The sequence below is a fragment of the Aquarana catesbeiana genome, linkage group LG01, assembly GCF_042186555.1.
Source record: "Aquarana catesbeiana isolate 2022-GZ linkage group LG01, ASM4218655v1, whole genome shotgun sequence".
In the NCBI taxonomy this organism is placed as follows: domain Eukaryota; kingdom Metazoa; phylum Chordata; class Amphibia; order Anura; family Ranidae; genus Aquarana; species Aquarana catesbeiana.
In genome coordinates this window covers 397,397,843-397,410,666 of record NC_133324.1, presented here as the reverse complement: position 1 = coordinate 397,410,666, position 12,824 = coordinate 397,397,843, and positions in this window count along the sequence as shown.

The following is a 12,824-nucleotide window of genomic DNA, read 5'->3' as shown; positions in this document are numbered from 1 at the left end:
CTAAAAGAGGTTTTTTTTTTTTGTTTTTTGTTTTTTAAAGATATGTTTATTGAGTTTTAAAGACATACAGACACAAAACAAAAGAACAACAACAACACAGTGCCTAGTCCAAAAAAACATGTACAGTATTTCACAAAAGTGAGTACACCCCTTACATTTTTGTAAATATTTTATTATATCTTTTCATGAGACAACACTGAAGAAATTACACTTTGCTACAATGTAAAGTAGTGAGTGTACAGCTTGTATAACAGTGTAAATTTACTATCCACTCAAAATAACTCAACACACAGCCATTAATGTCTAAACCGCTGGCTTATCAGGTAGAAAGAATATGCAGGCTCACAGGTGGTACAGTATTAGCGAATACAATAACTGCCAGGGAGTGGAAAATAACAGATTATCAATAACACAATCAAATCTCAATTTAGCGACATAGGAGTCAGTGTCAAGTGACTCGCTATCCACTTGCCCCACATTTTATTAAATGTCTTGACTCTTTACATAGTTCAAAGGTGAGTCTATACAAGGGTAGGGAGTCATTAACCAGTGTCAGCCACTGGGGCTAAGTAGGTGACCTTGATTCTTTCCAGGACAGAAAAAGGGACTTTTTCGCATAGAAATATATCTTGGCGTGGGAGAGAATTGTCAGATCACAAAAAATGCCCAAAAGGCAGTTCTTGGGATTCACTATGTTAGGTAGACCGAGGGAGGAGGAAATAAAAGAGTTTATGTCAACCCAGAAGTCGTGAAACATGGGACAGGTCCAGAAACTGCATAAAGTCAGGATGCCATGCGGTGCTTGAGTTGGTCTACCTAGGGGACAGGAGCCACACTGGGGCAGAGATTTTGTCAGCTCTGCAGGGGCAGGCTCAGTGGTGGTTGACGCCACGCCAGTTTCAGCCTGGAATGGTTGTACGCAACAATGACACCAACCTTCTCTCCACCCTCCAATAGGGACACGACCCATGTTCCACGTTTGGCACACGTGCTGAATTTGGTGGTGCAGCGTTTCTTGACCAGGTACCAAGGTTTACAAGATCCCCTGAGGCAGGCCAGAAGAGTCTTTGGTCATTTCCGCAATGCCAGTGTTCAGCTGGCTGACATTCAAAGGGAATGCAACCTGTCCACCAACTGCCTCATTTGTGACATGCCTACCAGGTGGAACTCAACGTTGGCAATGCTGCAGCGGCTGCACACACAGCAAAGGGCCATCAATGAGTACCTGTGCGAGTATGGCACCAGAACAGGGTCAGGGGAGCTTGGCTTCTTTTCACCTGGCCAGTGGCTACTGATCAAGGATGCATGCACTGTTCTGTCACCATTTGAGGAGACCACAAGGATGGTGAGCAGTGCATGCATCAGTGACACTATCCCTCTAGTCTTCCTGCTGGAGCACACGCTTTGTGGAATCAAGGACAGGGCACTTGAGGCAGAACAGCAGGAGGAAGAGGAGGACTTCCTTTCCTCTCAAGGCACCCTTTATCCAGATAGCATTCCTGCGGGCCCGCCAAACACACAGGAAGAGGAGGAGGAGGATTGTGTCAGCATGGATGTAGAGGATAACACTCAGCAGCAGTCTTTAAGGGATGGTTTTCAGTCCCCAGAAACCCAAGGAGTTGTATGTGGCTGGGAGTAGGTAGTTACGGATAATGTGATCCTTGGTGACCCAGAGGACTCAGAATCGAATGCCTCTGCAAACTTACGCTGCATGGCCTCCCTGATTCTACAGAGCCTGTGAAAGGACCCTAGGCATCAAGGAGAGGGATCATTACTCGCTGGCAACCCTTCTTGATCCACGTTACAAGGGTAAAGTTGCAGAACTCATCCTGCCTTCGCAGAGGGAGCAGCGGATGAAACATCTTCAGGAGGCCTTGAAGAAGGGTTTGTGTAACGCATTTCCAGACCCTGGGAGGTTACCATTTCCTGGTGCTGGACAACGTGTTGCTGAGGCTTCGTTCAGTCAGAGGACAAGCGGTGGAGAAGGTGGCTGGCTGACCGATGCCTTTAAACAATTTTTCAGTCCTCAGCGCCAAGGTCTGAGCTTGCTCAATATGCAGTTGAGCTACTGGCCTGTCCTACATCCAGCGCGCTTTCTGAACGCACATTCAGTGCTGCTGGAGGGTTTGTAATGGATCAAAGAGTGCGCCTGTCCACAGACTCGATTGATAGGCTCACATTTATAAAAATGAATCAGTCCTGGATCAGCAGCTATCAAGCACCTGATGCTGATGTACAGTGCCTTGCAAAAGTATTCACCCCCTTGGCATTTTTCATGTTTTGTTGCCTTGCAACCTGGAATTAACATGGATTGTTTCAGGATTTGCATCATTTAATTTACAGAACATGCCTACAACTTTGAACATTTTTTTTCATTATTATTGTGAAGCAAACAACATGAGTTCCTTGGTCTTCATGGCAGTGTTTGTTTAGTGGTGCCTCTTGCTTACGTGTTGCAGTCTCTGGGGCCTTTCAAAAAGGTGTGTATATGTAATGACAGGTCATGTGACACATAGATTGCACAAAGGTGGACATGATTTCACTAATTATGTGACTTCTGAAGGTAATTGGTTGCCCCAGAGTTATTTATGGGCTTCATAACAAAGGGGGTGAATACATATGCACATGCCAATTATTAGTTTTTTATTTCTGAAAAATAGTTTTTTGCGTATATTTTTCTAATTTTACTTCACCAACTTAGACTATTGTGTTTTGATCCATCACATATAATTCAGATTAAAAACATTGAACTAAAGGCTGTAATGTAACAAAATAGGTAAAAAGCCAAGGGGGGTGAATACTTTTGCAAGGCACTGTAACTGATTGAATGTGCTATGGATGTGGGATCCCTTGAAGACCACCTATGCTGCCTATCCTATTCCTCCTCAATCTTGATGATGCTAGCTTCCAACAATATTTTTGGTTTAGGGCACCACCATCACCACCCAAGGCCCAATTTTTCGGTCTCTGTATAACAGGGGCATGCAATTACAATTTTTTATTTAATATTTCACAGCAGGGCCCGTTCCTGCGCCCAACAAGAGTAACTGTGAGGGCTTGCAGTGTTCTGGTGCCACCAAAACCAAAGGGCCAATTTTTCTGCCCCTGTTTGTACAGGCACTACTTTACATTGTAGCAAAGTGTATTTTCTTCAGTGTTGTCACATGAAAAGATATAATAAAATATTTACAAAAATGTGAGGGGTGTACTCACTTTTGTGAGATACTGTATACTGCTGTTCAGAGTATATAGTGCCTGGGGGACCCCCACAACATTTTTATTTTGGTGTGGGGTTCCCCTTAATATCCATACCAGACCTGAAGGGCTGGTAATGGACTGGGGGGGAACCCACGCCATTTTTTTCAATGATTTTTATCTATATTCCCGAGATCTGATAATGCATTACAGCCCCAAGCAGTTTTAAATGACATCTTTTCCTTTAGAAATGTAATTTTGCTGTGGTACTGTTATAAACATGGGAAAGATGCGCTACTTTACAGGCAGACTAAGGAGACCCCCCCCCCCCCCAGGATATTTAAAGGAATATTTAATTTTTATTGTTTCACTTTAAGCATTATTAAAAGCACTGCTCCTGAAAAAACTGTTTTTAAAACTTTTATTTTGCATTGATACATGTCCCCTAGGGCAGGTCCCAGGTCCCCAAACAATTTTTATGGCAATAACTTGCATATAAGCCTTTAAAATGAGTACTTTAGATTTTTCACGTCCGCGTACTATAGACTTTAACGGTGTTCGTGTGTTCGCACAAATTTTTTGCCTGTTCGCATGTTCTGCTGAGAACCAAACCTGGGGGGTGTTCAGCTCACCCCTACTGCTAACCTAACAGAGCACCACCAGCACCCCTTGAGTATAACAGACATAATCTCAGACTACCTTTCTGCATACAACAGCAGTCCCCCATTAAAAGAAGAAGTTTTATACTTACCTCTCTGAGGGGTAGTACATTGAAACTGAGCTCTATTGAGGACATACTTAAGGTGCTTAGGCTGGCATGTCCCTTGCTGGGCTCTGTGGTTCCTGCACATGTAGAGAATTAAACAATGGTTCTAAAATGCTTTATGGTGATGATAGCTTCAAGCTGGGAATTACTGCATGATAAACCAATACACTTTGACCTCAAGGGTTTTTGTTGTTTTTTTAAAAGTGGAGATGAACTTTTTCTTTTTTAATCAAACTTACTGAAAAACCACAAGGTGACATGAAATACATGGTCACCAGTCATCTCTATGACCATCGGAGGCCCAAACACGACGTTATGACGTCACGTCCAGGCCGCGGTTGTAAACAAAGCAGCGATCGCGGCTGGAAAGCATGGGATCGTTAATCTTTTTTTTGATCTCATGCTTTCCAGCCTGAAGGAGAGATGTGGGGTCTTATAGACCCCATAGCTCTCCATAAAGAGGACCTGTCATGCACTATTCCTATTACAAAGTTTATATTCCTTGTAATAGGAATAAAAGTGATCAAAAAACATTTTTTTAAAGAGAGAGTGTAAAAATAAATAAAAAAATAAAAGTAAAATCAACAATAAAAAAAATTAACTAAAAGTGCTCCCATCCCCGTGTGCTCGTGCACAGAAGAGAACACACACGTAAGTCCCGCCCACATATGTAAACGCCATTCAAACCACACATGTGAGGTTATTGCCGCATATCGTTAGAGCGAGAGCAATAATTCTAGAACTAGACCTCCTCTGTAACTCTAAACTGGTAACCTGTAAAAAAATTTAAAGCGTCACCATTGGAGATTTTTAAGTACTGAAGTTTGGCACCATTCCATGAGTGTGCCCAATTTTAAAGCGTGATATGATGGGTATCTATTTACTCGGTGTAACATCATCTTTCACATTATACAAAAAAATTGGGCTAACTTTACTGTTTTGTTATTTTTTAATTCATGAAACCGTGCGACATAAAAAGTTGAAACAACCACCATTTTAATCCTTAGGGTGTCTGCTAAAAAAACATTTATAATGTTTGGGGGTTTTGAGTAATTTTCTAGCAAAAAAATTATGATTTTTACATGTAGGAGAGGAGTGCCAGAATAGGCCCAGTATGGAAGTGGTTAAACAAAGTAACTATCTGTATCTGTGCAACTTGTTCAGTAGGGTTACAAGTATAGGGTCCAAAGGAAAGAGGATCGACTTACTTCAATTAATGGAAAAGCCTGAATATCTCCCAAATGTTTCAATAAGTTGCATGGCCGATGCTAGAGGACCAGCAGTATCTCCCAGATACAATAAAGTATCATCCGCATAGAGAGAAATTTTTTCCTCTCCATGTTGATGTTGAAATCCAACGATATTTGGGGATGCTCTGACCATCTCTGCAAGCGGCTCTAGCACTTAAGCAAAGGGCAAGGGCAACGGGCACCCCTGCTTTGTGCCACGATACAATGGGAATGATTCAGATAATTAATCATTTATCCTAATCCTCATCAGGTTCAGCAAACAACAATTGTACCCAAGATATAAATTTGGACCCTAGCCCCAAATCTGCTAAGCACCGCCCACAAATATCTCCACTCGACACTGTCAAAAGCTTTGGCAACGTCGAAGGAGAAAATGACCCGATTCCCTGGATTGTCTACTGGAATTTGAATATTCATAAATAACTTCTGTATATTTAAAGCTGCAGATCTGGCTGGGATAAAGCCAGACTTGTCCAAATGCACCAGTCCAGGAATAACCTTTGCCAATCTAGTAGCCAATACCCTTGACGGAGCTGAACTTTAATGTCTAGGTGACAATATAACTGCCACAGGACCCTAGTTGAGAATGGCTGGATTAGACATTCTACTTTTCTATAGAATAACTCGTTTACAACTGTTATTTTTTTTAGTTCTTGCAATAGTGGGGGAGAATTAGAATTTCTGCCAGATCTTTATTGCTGTCAGCATCCCTGATGGGAAAATGTTATTCCTACAACCTTTCTGGTTAAGTAAACAGTAGCAGGAAATGGAAGGAATTTTTCCAAAACAGTGGGAACACTTTTGACAGTTGAACTGGATTGAGAGTAGTATGTTTAGGAGAGAAGTGTGTAGTATATAATGAATAAGTGAGGAGTGTATGATGATGACAGGTAGTACATTCAGGTGAGGAGTGTATGATGACAGATAGAAGGTTCAGGAAAGGAGTGTGGAGTGCAGAATGAGAGGTAGTATGTTCGGAAGAACAGTGTAGAGTGTATGATGGCAGGTAGTATGTGCAGGGAGAGGAGTGCGGAGTGTATGAAGGCAGGTAGTATGTTCAGGAGAGGAGTGTGGAGTGTATGATGAGAGGTAGTATGTTCAGGAGAGGAGTGTGGAGTGTATGATGACGATGACAGGTAGTATGTTCAGGAGAGGAGTGTGGAGTGTATGATGACAGGTAGTATGTTCAGGAGAGGAGTGTATGATGACGATGACAGGTAGTATGTTCAGGAGAGGAGTGTATGATGACGATGACAGGTAGTATGTTCAGGAGAGGAGTGAGGAGCGTATGATGAGAGGTAGAGTGTATGATGGCAGGTAGTATGTTTAGGAGAGGAGTGCGGAGTGTATGATGACAAGTGGTATGTGTAAGGGAGAGGAGTGTGGGGTGTATGATGAGAGGTAGTATGTTCAGGAGAGGAGTGTGGGGTGTATGATGAGAGGTAGTATGTTCAGGAGAGGAGTGCGGAGTGTATGATGACGATGACAGATAGTATATTCAGGAGAGGAGTGCGGAGTGTATGATGAGAGGTAGTATGTTCAGGAGAGGAGTGCGGAGTGTATGATGGCAGGTAGTATGTTCAGGAGAGGAGTGCGGAGTGTATGATGACGATGACAGATAGTATATTCAGGAGAGGAGTGCGGAGTGTATGATGAGAGGTAGTATGTTCAGGAGAGGAGTGCGGAGTTTATGATGACGATGACAGTATATTCAGGAGAGGAGTGCGGAGTGTATGATGGCAGGTAGTATGTTCAGGAGAGGAGTGCGGAGTGTATGATGACGATGACAGATAGTATATTCAGGAGAGGAGTGCGGAGTGTATGATGAGAGGTAGTATGTTCAGGAGAGGAGTGCGGAGTTTATGATGACGATGACAGTATATTCAGGAGAGGAGTGCGGAGTGTATGATGACGATGACAGATAGTATATTCAGGAGAGGAGTGAGGAGTGTATGATGAGAGGTAGTATGTTTAGGAGAGGAGTGCGGATTGTATGATGACAGATAGTATATTCAGGAGAGGAGTGCGGAGTGTATGATAATAGATAGTATAAGTTCAGGAGAGGCGTGTGGAGTGTATGATGACAGGTAGTATGTGCAGGAAGAGGAGTGCAGAATGTATGATGGCAGGTAGTATGTGTAGGAAGAGGAGTGCGGAGTGTATGATGGCAGGTAATATGTTCAGGAGAGAAGTGCAGATTGTATGATGACAAGTGGTATGTGTAAGAGAGAGGAGTGAGGAGTGCATGATGAGAGGTAGTATGCTCAGGAGAGCAGTGAGGAGTGTATGATGGCAGGTAGTATGTTCAGGAGAGGAGTGAGGAGTGTATGATGAGAGGTAGTATGCTCAGGAGAGGAGTGAGGAGTGTATGATGGCAGGTAGTATGTGCAGGAGAGGAGTGAGGAGTGTATGATGAGAGGTTGTATGCTCAGGAGAGGAGTGAGGAGCGTACGATGAGAGGTAGTATGTTCAGGAGAGGAGTGAGGAGTGTATGATGAGAGGTAGTATGCTCAGGAGAGGAGTGTATGATGGCAGGTAGTATGTTCAGGAGAGAAGTCCAGAGTGTATTATAGCAGGTAGAATGTGAAGGCAGAGAAATGCGAAGTGTTTGATAGCAGGTAGTATGTTAAGGAGAGGAGAGTGGTGTGTATGATGGCAGGTAGAATGTTCAGGAGCGAAGTCCAGAGTGTATTATGACAGGTAGCATGTGCAGGAAGAGGAGTGATGAGTGTATGATGAGAGGTAGTATGTTCAGGAGAGAAGTGCAGAGTGTATGATGACGATGACAGATAATATATTCAGGAGAGGTGTGTGGGGTGTATGATGAGAGGTAGTATGTTCAGGAGAGGAGTGCGTAGTGTATGATGACAGATAGTATATGTTCAAGAGAGGAGTGCGGAGTATATGATGGCAGATAGTATGTTCAGGAGTTGAGTGCAGTCACCAGCAAGAATCAGTAGATTCTTGGCATTGGTTGTAAAACTGCCTATGACTAGCAACGGCTGTTAGCAGCAGCTGTCAGACCTCTACTCTGTACAAATCAATCACCTGTGCCGCTGTTCATATGCAACTTACATGTGAACAGAATCTCTGACTGACCCTGGACGCAGACACTGTGCATTCTGAGTCAGGCCCTGTCCACATCTAACAATTTGGGATCACCGTCGGAATTGCTGCGATTCCGCACGGGATTCCAAATCCCACTGCAATCCTGGTAAAAAAGCAGCATGTATGTTTTTGTGCCATTCATATTTAATGGTACCTAAAATATGGTACAGTTTTGCCACGATTGTTGCGTGGAAAACCACATTGCACAAAGATTATCGCTTAAAAGAAGCCCCTGCTCCTTTTTGGGCGACAAGCTTCACATGACAATCGTAGCCAAACTGCACCTTGTTTTAGGTGAAATTAAAAAAAAAAATGTAACCAAAACCATGCGTGCTGCATTTTTCCAATGCGATTTTGAATCATGGGCAGAATCGCAGCAATTCTGCTTGTGATCCCAAATCAAATATATCAAAATATGAACAGGGTCTTAGTTTCTGTAGAGTTTTGGCTGCACACAAACTAACCCCAGCTAATTAGTCAGTTAATCCACTTGCCGACCGCAATACGTAAATTATTTACTGTATATGTTGCGGTTTGCAAGTGCTTTACAGGGGTTATGGTTACAACTATCAGCCATAACCCCGGTATTTATTTTTTCAGCTGGTGACTGGCTTTCTAATTAAAAAAAAAACAGTCCGAGAGGCTAATTAGCTGCTGGATCGCTTTCAGTAGCAGCGGGAGGATTTCTTGGTCATATCGTTTTTACCAGTGCTCCAGAGAAAGGATCCGATGGGTTGTGCGCATTTGGCCATAGACGTTCCCAGAGACCAGATCGCCTCTATGGTCTTGGAGGACTGGAGCATCATCATGACATAACTTTTGGTCTAGGGCGGAGGTAAATATATATATTTTTTTTTAAAGCAAAAGATCAAATTAAATTTTTTGATCTTTTGCTTTTAAAGGTAGAAGAGAGATTTGGGATCTTATTGACCCCAGATCTCTCCATAAAGAGGACCCGTCATCCCTTATTTATATTACAAGAGATGTTTATATTCCTTGTAATAGGAATAAAAGAATTTAAAAAAATTAAAGGGACAGTGTAAAAATAAAAAAATAAAATAAATAAGATTTTTTTTTAAAGCGCCCCCATCCCTCTGTGCTTGTGCGCAGATGTGAATGCATACGTAAGTCATGCAGTCATATGTAAACCATGTTCACACCACACATGTGAGGTATCACCACGAACATTAGAGCAAAAGCAATAATTCTAGCACTAGACCTCCTCTGTAACTCTAAATAGGTGACCTGTAAAAATATTTAAAGCGTCGCCTATGAAGATTTTTACGTATCGTTGTTTGTCACCATTCCACGAGTGTGCACAATTTTAAAGCGTGATATGTTAGGTATCTGTTTACTTGGCGTAACATCATCTTTCCTATTTTACAAATAAATTGGGCTGTATAATATGTTCTCATTAAATGTATTATTTACCCCAAAAAATTGCGTTTTAAAAACCACTATGCAAATACCATAGGACATGATATATTGCAACAATTGCCATTTATTCTCTAGGATCTTTGCTAAAAAAATAAAGTTTGGGGGTTCTAAGTAATTTTATAGCAAAAAATACTGAAAATACTGACTTGTAAACAAAGAGTGGCAGAAAAGGCTTGATCAGTGGTTATATACAGGTATAGTACAAAGTGTTGTCGCATACAGAGGTGCTATTTAGCCGCCTCTGGATGCAGCAGACTATCTGCCCTTTTTTTCCGTATGAATGTTGTGTGAGCTGTATTAGATGATTGAAGACTAGAGTGGAGCCAGCAGCCCTTGCAATAGTTATAAGCACCTGAGTCAGGGAGGATGAACTACAGCCGTGGCCAAAAAAGTTGAGAATGACACAAATATTATTTTCACAAAGTCTCAAAACTGCTTCAGTGTTTCTAGATCTTTTTGTCAGATGTTACTATGGTATACTGAATTATAATTACAAGCATTTCATAAGTGTCAAAGGCTTTTATTGAAAATTACGTTTATACAGAGGCAATATTTGCAGTGTCGACCCTTCTTTTTCAAGACCTCTGCAATTCACCCTGGCATTAAATTGTATAGTGGTTAATTGCTCTAATATTATCCTCTTGTTACTAATCTGTGACTAACTCTAACCATCCTCCTTAAATAATATAACCCCTCCAAGTGATCTCAAAATTAGTGGAACATCCTCATACAATATTATATACTAAAAATAACCTTCTGTTATAAGCGTGAATGTGCTCATAAATGCATAAATATTAAAACTAATAAACAGGTGCTAAAAAATTGCTGCTCGGAGAAAATATATAAATATGTGCATAAAATAAATGCTTAAATAATTTAAAACTAATTAATATACAGGTGCGCCCAAAAATATCTGCTATTCAAAGAAAATATATAAATGTGTGTAGTACCACATAAATTGTTCAACATAAACTAAAATCCAATGTACAAAAAGGTGGGTTTGTTTTTTAGAAAATCATTAACATAAGGTGCTCCAAAACCATCAAGTGTTCTTTGTAACAAGTTCAATCAGTGCCGGTTAAACTGTGGCAAAATTTATAAATAAATAAATAGATAAATAGTGTCAAGATAAGTTTTACTTTCACTTCTTCTCTTGTTAAGCTCCGCTAGTTCGCTCAGAATCCCGGACATGAAAAGATAAAAATATATACATCCATTGCGCAGAGATATAAATCAATTGGCTATTATGTATCAGACTTCTCAGTTTCACTCACATACTCCACTCCACACGATCGCGTTTTGTATTGATCAGCTGCACGGAGCTCAGCGGTGAGACAATTCATCCATCACCGCTTGCTCCCACACTGCAAAGACTGGGGACGTCACAGGCTCCTCCTACGCGTTACGTCACTGCCACGTGACTTTTTCAAGGCAAGCGGTGGCGGCTGAATTGTCTCACCGCTGAGCTCCGTGCAGCTGATCAATACAAAACGCGATCGTGTGGAGTATGTGAGTGAAATTGAGAAGTCTGATACATAATAGCCAATTGATTTATATCTCTGTGCAATGGATATATATATTTTTATCTTTTCATGTCCGGGATTTTGAGCGGACTAGCGGAGCTTAACAAGAGAAGAAGTGAAAGTAAAACTTATCTTGACACTATTTATCTATTTATTTATAAATTTTGCCACAGTTTAACCGGCACTGATTGAACTTGTTACAAAGAACACTTGATGGTTTTGGAGCACCTTATGTTAATGATTTTCTAAAAAACAAACCCACATTTTTGTACATTGGATTTTAGTTTATGTTGAACAATTTATGTGGTACTACACATATTTATATATTTTCTTTGAATAGCAGATATTTTTGGGCGCACCTGTATATTAATTAGTTTTAAATTATTTAAGCATTTATTTTATGCACATATTTATATATTTTCTCAGAGCAGCAATTTTTTAGCACCTGTTTATTAGTTTTAATATTTATGCATTTATGAGCACATTCACGCTTATAACAGAAGGTTATTTTTAGTATATAATATTGTATGAAGATGTTTCACTAATTTTGAGATCACTTGGAGGGGTTTATATTATTTAAGGAGGATGGTTAGAGTTAGTCACAGATTAGTAACAAGAGGATAATATTAGAGCAATTAACCACTATACAATTTATTGATACTAACACTCATTTTAGTTGCAGCTATATTATTTGGTCATCTCTTGCTAACTATATTTTTATCCGCATTAGTAGTTTTTTTTTTTTTTTTCCACGTCAGCGCTTGAGTCTTTTTAAATAAATTCACCCTGGCATGCTGTCAATCCACTTCTGTCAATCAATGCTTGGAGTTTGCCAGAGTTTTTTTTTGTTCGCCCACCCGGTCTGGGGAGTTTTGTTTTTATGATGGCAATTTGCATTTACTCCAGAATGTTATAAAGAGTGATTAGATGAATTGCAATTAATTACAAACTACCTGTTTGCAATGAAAATTAACTTATTCCCAAAAAAAAACATTTCCATCGCATTTCAGCACTAAACACAGAAGGACCAGCTGACATCATGTCAGTGATTCTCTTATTAACACAGGTGTCAGTTTTGACAAGGACAAGGCTGGAAATCACTCTGTAATGCTGAGCCAGGAAGCTGTTACTGCACACCGCCAATCATAGGCAGTGATTCCACACTTGCACGTCTGCAGTGTACACCATCTCGATCTCAGGACTTGTCTCAGGCTGGACATCCTTAAACAACCCCAAACCCCCTCCGGTTTGCATTCCCGGCTAGGCACCTACCCCATGGTACTCTTGGACTACCTCTTTACCCATATCTGCAGCACCTGACCCCCACAATACCGGGCTTCATCTTGCCGGGGTTTGGTTCATGCTGCATTGGGCAATCACTTGACCTGTTGGTGCCTGCCACCCCATATACATTCCTAAAGGACATCTAAGGCACAGCCTCCACCACCCACTCCAGATTGGAGCCCACCCCAGGACCACCATACCCGTTGGTGCTTCTGGCGCCTTCTGTTGGGGAACAATCCCCCCTGGTGCCCCTACTGGGAA